Source organism: Gigantopelta aegis, chromosome 3 (assembly GCF_016097555.1).
Source record: "Gigantopelta aegis isolate Gae_Host chromosome 3, Gae_host_genome, whole genome shotgun sequence".
NCBI lineage: Eukaryota > Metazoa > Mollusca > Gastropoda > Neomphalida > Peltospiridae > Gigantopelta > Gigantopelta aegis.
Window position 1 is genome coordinate 3,311,147 of NC_054701.1, and position 11,475 is coordinate 3,322,621.

An 11,475-nucleotide genomic window follows, 5' to 3' on the forward strand; every position below is an offset into this window, starting at 1 on the left:
ATGAAAAGGTATACGTAGGCAGGGGTCAGCTCTATGTTCCCTCAGCTCCATGTTCCCTCAGCTCCATGTTCCCTCAGCTCTATGTTCCTTCAACTCTATGTTCCCTCGGCTCCATGTTCCCTCAACTCCATGTTCCCTCGGGAAGGAAGGAAATGTTTTATTTAACGACGCACTCAACACATTTGATTTATTTACGGTTATATGGCATAGGACATATGGTTAACGACCACACATATATTAAGAGAGGAAACCCGCTGTTGCCACTTCATGGCCTACTCTTTTCGATTAGCAGCAAGGGATCTTTTATATGCATTATCTCACAGACAGTATAGCACATACCACGGCCTTTGTTACATCAATTGTGGAGCACTGGCTGAAACGAGAAATAGCCCAATGTTCCCTCAGATGAATGCTTTAAAGTTAGGGTTAGGTTAGTGCCCGTAGGCACGACTATAAAATATAGAATAGCATCGACCAGCCACCATCTGGTCAGTGAAGTATTTACTAGATATAGCCTCCCGATGTCTGTCATAAAGCCATGAGAACGTTAATTCCCGACACATTTGTGGACATGTACATATAAGATATAATACATCAGTCATGGAAATTGGTTTTAGGAACTTAAAGTTAAAGTTCGTTTTGTTTAACACATTGATTTACTAATCATCGGCGACTGGATGTCAAACATTTGGTAATTTTGACATATAGACTTAGAGAGGAAACCCGCTACATTTCCCCATTTATAGCAAGGGATCTTTGATATGCACAATCACATAGACAGGGTAGTACATACCACGGACTTTGATATACCAGTCGTGGTGCACTGGCTTGAACAAGAAATTGTCCAATGGGCCCACCGACGGGGATTGATCCCAAACTGACCGCGCATCAAGCGATTGATTTACTGGGCTACGTCCCGCCCCATTTAGCAACTTAATGCACGCCATGAAAAAGAAGAAATATTGCACTGAGTAACGACTGAAATGAGAAGAGTTTATAACTGGGAGGATGGAGAATAAAATAAAACAAAACGTATTGAATTTTTTACCTATCGATTGTAACAGACGTTCAAACACACAGACGGGAATAACGAAAATATTTTTAACAAATTATTTTATCTTTGTTTAGGAAAAAAAGATACACAGATGTTGTAAGGGGAATATAATGGTGAGATATCGTAAAACACAGCCTAAATCTGAACGACAAAACCGTATTCCGATATGAAAATCGTATCTCTGCACAAAGCCGAGTGGAAAGGATGTTAGGCAAAGTCGTAATTGCTTCCATGACCCACTATCAGGTGTTCGTCCTTAAGAGGACCGCCACTCCCCAAGGAGATGTTATAAAAGCCTACCCGAGAGCCCTCCGGCCAGTGAATTGTTATATATGTACCGGCAGCGGTGCGGTAAATAACATGCTCATGTACCACGAAGGTTTCGAGCATGTCCGCCCCAGGGTTCGATCTCTGGGAAGCCAGGGTAGAAGTGTACCGGCAGCACGTATTTGTTTTGTCGTGTGATGGTCTGAATCTGTCTGTAAGATGTAAAGCAGATGGCTGAAGGCTTTTAGTGAAATTAAAGGTTTATGAAATGATAATGTTAACTCTGGTCGGTCGATACACACGGAAACAAAGTAGGTCTATGGATTTTGTAGACGACACTCACATTGGTTATTGTCATGCTTCTGGACCCTGAGCAAGGATATAAATCTTGTACAGTAACATTGGGTAAACCAACCACCTGAATATGTATTAAAACGGGGGCCTGTTCAGGGGTATAGAGTAGTCTCGACGTAAGGGTAAGGGTGCCAATATGAACATAGTGTCGTCTTTAAGACAGGTGGCCGTTAAACACAGTTGGACGCTTAAGTAGGTTTGTCTGTAGTTGTTTGATCAGTGAGATCATAAATCAAACGCTAGTGACTAGATGCAAGTTCGTTAGTTAATTGAACATTTGTTTGCATTATTTTCCACGTTTTCGTTCAGCTGCTTAACAATAACTTCATTTCATTAACAGGCCTAATGTACTTTTGATTAATAGTACTAATGTACTCTGGGTACGGTACCATTTCTATTTTGGCAACTAAGCATTCAAAACGATGGGCAGAGCAATGAGTAAAAATAACAGGAGAAAATTATTGAAACATATAATGGTGAACTTTGTCCTCAGTATTACAGCTGTAATCTTGAGTGTGTGTGGTGTGTGTGTGTGTGTGTGTGTGTGTGAGAGAGAGAGAGAGGGGGCAGTGATAGAGTGTGTTTGTGTGTGTGTGTGTGTGTGTGTGAGAGAGAGGGAGAGAGAGAGAGAGAGAGAGAGAGAGAGAGAGAGAGAGAGAGAGAGAGAGAGAGAGAATGTTGTATCGTGTTTTTAATGTTACAAACTTAATTTAATAGTGAAAAATATTTTAAATGCTATGATAATAAATACATTTAATTGATATTTGGTATTATTTTACCACGTTTTGTCTTGGAATTATTTTACTACGTTTCCCTAAAGAAACCATACCACCACCACCAGACCCCGGAGAAACCACTTCCCAACCACCCCCATCCCCACCCCACCCCCACCCCACCCCCACCCCACCCCCGAATCAATGTTAGCTACTCGGCCCTGTTCATCATTTCGAAGCATGTAGACGGACTGTCACAACCATCATCGGAAGCACTATCAATATTAACATATGTAGGCATACGTAAAAATAATCTTACAATTAGGTTATTAAAAGTAACAAACAGTATCTCCAACTAACTATTATGCATGTGTACCATATCTGTTTATGACTCCCCCACCCCTCCCGCCACTACAGCTTCAAAGGATGTGAAAACACAACACACATGGCATTCTCTATCTCTGTATATATTTTTTCTTGAGTAGAACCTGGAGAAATCAATGTAAGTATTATGTTCACATTACTCTTTTAATCAGCCAGCGGTTGTAATTAGAGTGAAGCACAGATGAGAAAATGGGAGCCAGCAGGAGTCATAGAAAAGATGATAATATCCTCATTAGTTGATGTCTGGCTAAAATGGTTAAGAGCATTTTGATTCTTCTCATATTCTAATTGCTTTCTGTACCACCACAGAAAGCCTTGTTAAGGCGAATCTTCCGTTTCCGTGACACGCGGGTAAGTGATAGGCCTACAGAGCTTTTAAATCTATGTCCATCACGACATTAGACACTATCTTGGACATTCGAGGGAAAGTGCACATAAAACATACCTTACTGAAAATCCGGACTCCGTGGCGTTGACTTTATAAGTATTAGGTGCTGGAGTCGCATTCCAGATTATAGGGCCTACTGTATTCTTGCTTATATCCAGTAATACTCAGAATGAGTTTTGAAGACTGTCTACACGGGGTAAACCCTAACAAGTCAAGTTTGACTTGGAATTTATTATTATTAACCATGACTACCATCCTCGGTGGCGCAGTGGTTAAGCCATCGGACTACAGGCTGGCAGATACAGGTTCGCAGCCCGGTACCAGGCTACCAGTTCCAACCCAGAGCGAGTTCTTAAGGGCACATTTGGTAGGTGTAAGGCCACTACACCCTCGTCTCTCTCACTAACCACTAACCAACTAACAACTAACCTACTGTCCTGAACAGACAGTCCAGATAGCTGAGGTGTGTGCCCAGGACAGCGTGCTTGAACCTTAATTGGATATAAGCACGAAAAGAAGTTGAAATGAAATAAACATGACTTGCTAGGTTTTACAATAACTAGTGTCGAGAGCATTCTTGAATCATAAATGGTCATAAACAAGACCATAAGTGAAAATAATAGGCAAGTTCTTTATGGTATCAGCGTGATTCATCTTTAACACTACTCAAGTGACAGTTGTTATGAACCGTCAGTGTTCTTAATTGAATATATAAGTTACAAACTTAGAATAATTATATATTCATATATATTGCTGCGTCGGTGTTGCCCTTAAATCTGCATGACAGAACCGTTATATCCGCGATCAAGTCGAGTTAAATGGGTATTTTGTAAAATAGTGGATGATTCCATGAATCTCTATCTAGTGCCTCGTCTCTCACGAATAGACCCTTTACTGGACAATTATATCCTTCTTACTAGTTTCAGACTAGTTTACTAAGTCAAAACTAGCACAGGACAGAGCTTAATGGAATAAACAATATACAGCTGTGATTACATGCACTCGTGAATCACTGTCAAAAGTGTCCCACTCTGCATCGGGTAGATATGTGAGAAAATCGCACCCAACTCCTGTTCAGTTCTGTTTTAAAACGTTGGTTTAATTTGTGCATGTAGTTGTTTATTTTTGCACATTTCAGTTACTGCTTCGATTATCATGACAACGTATCAAGTAAAATAATATCGTGTGTATCTTTTTGACACTGACAGCTTCTGCTTTTGTTACATATTATCCAGTTCAAACAAGATTTCATTTGTTACACTTTCACCCTAACATTTTTCAAACTACTTGCATCTTGTGTTAACAAATTAATCAAGTTGAAATTAGCATATTTGTCACAACGATTTTCTCATTAGTACTTATTGTCATGTTGGCTAATTATGCACCACAGCGTATTGTTCCGCCAATTAAGTTGTTTATCAGCGTGACAGACGCCAGTGATTTCTGCTGTGAGTGAAGTCTGCCCGTTATGATTCGACCAGTGTCATCTGCTTTTTGGAAACGTCCATTGTTAGCTCGGTCAGATCGAACTGTGATTCATAGTGTACAAAAATCTCATGAAACGTTCAGCAATTATAATTATAACATCAAAGTACAGACTATACTGATTTTGTGATTCGATAATAAATCAGTGTCATCTCTGCTTGCTTTTCATGAATCTAATCTACGGAGCAGTCCACTAAGACGATCTTCCACCCCTGCGGATTATTCCATTAATTATATATCAAAAGCCTACTCCAGGTTTCCATGCCATATCCTTCAGCTGGTGTAAAAACATACCTTTATAATCGGTTCAAAATGGAGAGACACCAAAGTTCATTGCCAGTTGGAAGACAGGTATGATTATATACAATTTGAAATTGAAAATACATGTATTTATTGTTTTAATTAATTTAAATATTTTTATTTTGAACAAGCGCATTTTTACAGATTTTAAGATACAAATGATTTTCTGAAGTGAGACTTCAGAAGTATTACGCCTCCCTACTATAATAGTAGTTACTTATGCGTTCTTAATGGAATTCATTACTAGGTCTAGTATAATTAGATAGCAAATAACCTTACTATGTGTTTATATTGGCCAATTCGCTTCTCTAAAAGGAAGGGACACTTTTGTAGGTTCTAACTACTTTCTTGAAGGACTCGGTATTTTTTGGGGATGTTCCACAAAAATAAAAGTGGGGAGCACTTCATTGATTCGACTTAAATGTTGTTGTTGATGTTTTTAAGGTGGTTTTATTGTTTTGTGTTGTTTTTGTTTTACTGTTTGTATTAAAAGACACTATTCTGAGCTTGCTACATATAACATATTTCCGACATAGAGCACTTTTAGCAACTAAAATTACATATTAAATACATTCAATATTTCTATATTTCTGGTCGTCCGAATTTTTTAGTAACCCAAATAGGATTTTTAAGAAATAAAATGACGATTTTAAGATGACCCAAAACACATTGAATATACACACACTGTTATTATGAACACCCCCCCCCCCCCCCCAAAAAAAAAAAAAAAACACACCAAAAAACCCAAAACAAAACAAAACAAAAAAACATTTAACATATAATTTTAGTCAGAAATACCATATCAATGTCAGCAAAATTAGAGTAGTCTTTAAAACGTTTATTTTATGTTTAAAAAAACCCCCAACAACATTACATTATATAAACATAATTAATATATATAGGATTGGTAGGAACTTAATCCCTTTGGCTTCCCGATCCAATTATTGTCCAAAGACCATGGTTATTTTATGAGTGATAAAACTTCTTGCTTAAATTATAAATTTCGACGAATCAGATGCGTCCTTGTATAGTAAAATGAATGAATGAATGAATGTTTAACGACACCCCAGCACGAAAAATGCATCGGCTATTTGGTAAAGCAAACAAATAAATTCCAGATTTAAATAAAACAAAAACAAAAAAACACCCCAAAACAAAACAAAAACAAAAAACAAAAAACCACCTAAACCCAACGGAACAAAACAAAACAAAAACCAAATAGACCAAGAAAATGAAAAAAGGTGAAAGTTTGTTTATCGACTAGAGCACATTGATTTATTAATCATCGGCTATTAGACGTCAAACATGGTAATTTAAAAAATATAATCCTATTGAGGAAACCCGCTAAATTTGTTCATTAGTAGTAAGAGATTTTTTATATGCACCATCCCAAAGACCACCTCGGTGGATCCATTCAGCTGATTGTTTTTTTCTCTCGCCCCAACCAGTGCACCACAACTGGACAAAGGCCGTGGTGTGTGCTTTCTTGTCTGTGGGAAAGTGCATATAAAAGATCCCTTGCTGCATTAGAAAAAATGTAGCGGGTTTCCTCTGATGACTACGAGTCATAATTACGAAATGTTTGATATCCAATAGCCGATGATTAATTAATCAATGTGCTCCAATCGTGTCGTTAAGCAAAACAAACTTTCATCCCAAAGGTAGAATAGCACATACCATGGCCTTTTATATATCAGTCGTGATGCACTGGCTGGAACGAGAAATAGCCCAATGGGCCCACCGACGGAGATCGATCCCAAATCGACCGCGCATCAAGCAAGCGCTTTAACACTGGGCTTCGTCCCGCCCCCCCCCCCCCCCCACCAACCCCCAAAAAGAGCATAAAACAACAGAAACATAAACTATTTTTCGATTCTACAATAAAACAATAAAATAAAGACACTAATTATACTGAAATTAATACTCCAAGCAAGAAAGTGTATTAAGTATTTATTTATTTCCATAAAAGTCGCTGTTAACATGTTGGCCTAGTTTGATACAATATTTAGCATTGGAACATCCGTATGAAACTTCTACTGATGAAAAGGGGTCATTTAAAACAGATAGCCTTAGGTTGGAAGGCTATAATCGTCGCGTTAGTTATACCAGGCTTTTGCTCTAGGCCATGTAGATACATAACCTTTAAATTTATACCTTTAATCTCACATAATATCTAACACTGTGCTGAGGAAATCCAGTGTGTTCTTTATAGCCTCGGTATATTCGTGCCTCATAAAACTTCAGTTCCAGATTAACAGTGTTCCTCTCAGTGCACGTGTACAGAGGTTCAAGCACACTGTTCTGGGCAAAAAACTCAGCTGTCTTGACTGTCTGTCCAGGTCAGTGATTTAGTGTACTGGCCGTGATATATATCTGGTAATAAAACAAAACAACGACGACGACGTCTCCCTGTTTGAAGGTGAATATAGTAAAAACGTATTCAGCATTTACGGTATTGTAAATTGTAGGCCATAGGTCAAATATTGCTAAAATAGCAACAAATTCAAAATTGCGACGCCAAAAGTTAAAAGTGAAATTTTATCTTCCTTAAAGTTTGTTTACGGTTTGGCTGTATTCACGGAGAATGAACCAAAGGAAAAAATAAGACAGAAATGTGAAGAAACAAAATCCCGTTGGAAGGAATCAGTAAACCAATTTCCTCGTGGTAAAAATACGTTTGAGGCCAGTCTATGCTTCAAATAAACGAAATTCCACTTACCTTTTAGCGGCGATTTTTTTACTTTTTATCTGTTGCTATATTAGCAATATTTGACCTATGACCTACAATTTTCACTGAATGTGGTAAATATCCATGTAGCAATGAGTGTCCCTATACTTTATCGGTTTTTGTGCTCCACCCGATAGGCCTATATTGCAAAACCTGCATTTGTTCGCTACTCAGATTACACCCTTTTTATCACAGAAAATTATTTTGTATATAATAAACGTTGAAAAAAGTGTACTTTAATTCTTATCTTAATACTTTATTGATATACAGTACTTGTAAATTTAAATAGCTATTCTTAATACTAAGAGCTAAAAAGATATATAAATTAACACACACACACACACACACACACACACACACACACACACACACACACACACAGGGATATGATTTTCTATGTACGTTTTTAAATCGATTATTATTTGGAATATTTTGTCCTTTTTTAACATGTATATTATTTACTGAATATTAGACGCTCGTGCACACGTTATTAGCTAATTAGCACAATGGTCCTGAAGTATTTGAAATGAACCAGCAGGTACCCCATAGCATGGCATTGAAACAAACACTAATTACGGGTATTGATTTCACGCATCTATGACATGCACAGGTGGCAAGCCACTGTGGTCACTGTGAGGAAAAAGTCATTAAGCCATCTATTGCCAAGTCGTCGCTTTTCGGCTGTCGATATATCAATTATTAAAGAAAGCAACGTTATCAACATGACTACATTATCATAAGGCGATTCCAAGGACTTGCGTTCCTAAGATGAACGCCAAAGACATGTAACGGCATCGATAATACTACAATATCAAGTTCCAAGTCAAACCCCCAGCAATATGGCTTTGGTTTTAAATAGTTTAAGCATGCAACAAAGAAGAAATCTGTTTCCCATATATAAAAGAACATCACCTTTTCCAGGGCTAGTAAACACATCGACGATGAAGGTAAGAATTGTAGGGGGGGTTTTCTTGGTAATATTTGTTTTTACCTCATGAGGCAGTACCATATACAGTATTGGAGATAATGGCTGTATACTACCAAATCAAACCCCAGGGATGACAATAGTAACATATATGTGGCTAAAGCTGCTACATGCAACGTTTCAATCAACATGTTGGAAGACGACCACCATTGAGGGACCTGTTATTTGTGTATAATTTGATTTTCTAACACCCGATTCCGGCGCCCTGTATATACACTGTAGATAAAAATACTACAACCCCTCACACTTACAGTATATTGAGAAACAAGAAAATGTGCTTGAGCAGGGACCCCCCGAAACCCACCCCATGTACACATATTTTATAATTCTCAAACATATAGTCTTTGAAGGAAACCCAATAAACTTTTGCATTTGCAATAAAGATTTTTTTATATAGATACATCGATAACAGACATACCACAACCTCTGATATATAGATACATCGATCTTCCTACAGATAACAGACATACCACAACCTCTGATATATAGATACATCGATAACAGACATACCACAACCTCTGATATATAGATACATCGATCTTCCTACAGATAACAGACATACCACAACCTCTGATATATAGATACATCGATCTTCCTACACATAACAGACATACCACAACCTCTGATATATAGATACATCGATCTTCCTACAGATAACAGACATACCACAACCTCTGATATATAGATACATCGATCTTCCTACAGATAACAGACATACCACAACCTCTGATATATAAGTCGTGGAGCCCTGGTTAGGGTGGGGGAATCCAACTAAGACTCCTGTCATCGGAAATGCATATTTCTATTGCATTTCTTCACTTTTCAGATCTAATATTAAAATATACAATTTGTATGAATTCAGAAACCTATTTTCCCTTAAGATGAAGCTGGAAAACACACACACACACACACACACACACACACACACACACACACACTCTCTCTCTCTCTCTCTCTCTCTCTCTCTCTCTCTCTCTCTCTCTCTCTCTCTCTCTCTCTCTCTCATGGGGTCTAGTTCAGTTGGTAGAGCGCTCACCTGAGATGATTGTGTGGTCGAATCGAACCACATCATCAAGGTTTTTCGCCATCCCCACCAGTGCACCATGACTGGTATATCAAAGGTTGTGGATTGTGCTGCCCAGTCTGTGGGAAAGTGGGGTTTTATATAAGACTACGAGTAAAAAATTACCAAATGTTTGACATCCAATAGACGATGATTAATAAATCAGTTTGCTCTAGTGGTGTCGTTAAACAAACTTTAATTTTCTCTCTCTCTCTCTCTCTCTCTCTCTCTCTCTCTCTCTCTCTCTCTCTCTCTCAAGAAATAAATAAAAAATAAAAATAAATAAAAATAAAGTAGGATCTATTCTCGTCGGTGGTCTCATTGGGCTATTTCTCATTCCAGCTAGTGCACCACGATGGGTATGTCAAAGGTCGTGGTATGTACTATCCTGTCTGTGGAATGGTGCATATAAAATACCCCTTGCTACTAATGGAAACGTATTGGGTTTCCTCTCTAAGACTATATGTCAAATGTATCAAATATTTCACATCCAATAGCCGATGATTAATAAATCAGTGTGCTCCAGTGGTGTCGTTAAACAGACTTTTTCAAATGTACCGAAGATGAAAAAACACTCGGAACTGCTCGTCCGACCCACGAATCATACCGGAGAATCTACAAGTGCAAGGTATCACTACACAGATGTCCTCTGCCATTGAAACCCGTGTTAAATTGCCCAACTTCAAATGAACGGGTTCTCGTTGGCACTAACAACATACACCATTGCGAACATACATTATGTAAGCATTTATTTTCACTCCACAATTAAGAACATTTCCGTCTCAGTTTTTTGCTGTACGACCGCATCTGGCTGTAATACCGGTCCGAACAGGTGGTTTATTAACCGATTCACTCCGGCTGTCTCTTGCACTATACACCCATGTCCCAAAAGGTCTATGCACAATATTACAAAATAGCATGGGCAAAATACAGCCAGAAGGCTTACCATTAAACATACATATTGGGTACGGTTATAGAATATGTACAACTATTTACTCAATCTAAATAAAATTACCTCCACTGGTTAATTACTATTATCTGTGGATCTAACAGCAACCCGTTGGAGCTCATGTCCAGTTGACCTTTCATTCGATCAATCAAAACCTTACTTGCAAAATCATGCCAGTGATTTGAAAAGAATTTGAAAACATTCGGGATTATGCCGAGTGTATACGAAATGATTTGGATGAATTACGAAGTAAAAAGAAAAGAAAGAAATGTTTTATTTAACGATGCACTCAACACATTTTATTTACGATTATATGGCATCAAACATATGGTTAAGGACCACATAGATTTTGAGAAAAAAACCCGCTGTCACCACTACATGGGCTACTCTTTCCGATTAGCAGCAAGGGATCTTTTATTTGCACTTCCCACAGGCAGGATAGCACAAACCATGGCCTTTGTTGAACCAGTTATGGATCACTGGTCGGTGCAAGTGGTTTACACCTACCCATTGAGCCTTGCGGAGCACTCACTCAGGGTTTGGAGTCGGTATCTGGATTAAAAACCCCATGCCTCGACTGGGATCTGAACCCAGTACCTACCAGCCTGTAGACCGATGGCCTAACCACGACGCCACCGAGGCCGGTAAAAATTACGAAGTATGCCCGAAACTAATTTCAATATAAAATTATAAAAAAAACCCGTGATGGTATAGCCGTAAAATCTGTTTATACTAGTATACAAACCAAAGTTTAATACTGCACTCCCATTTTTTTAAATGTTGAAATAGACCAACACGTTCGCCT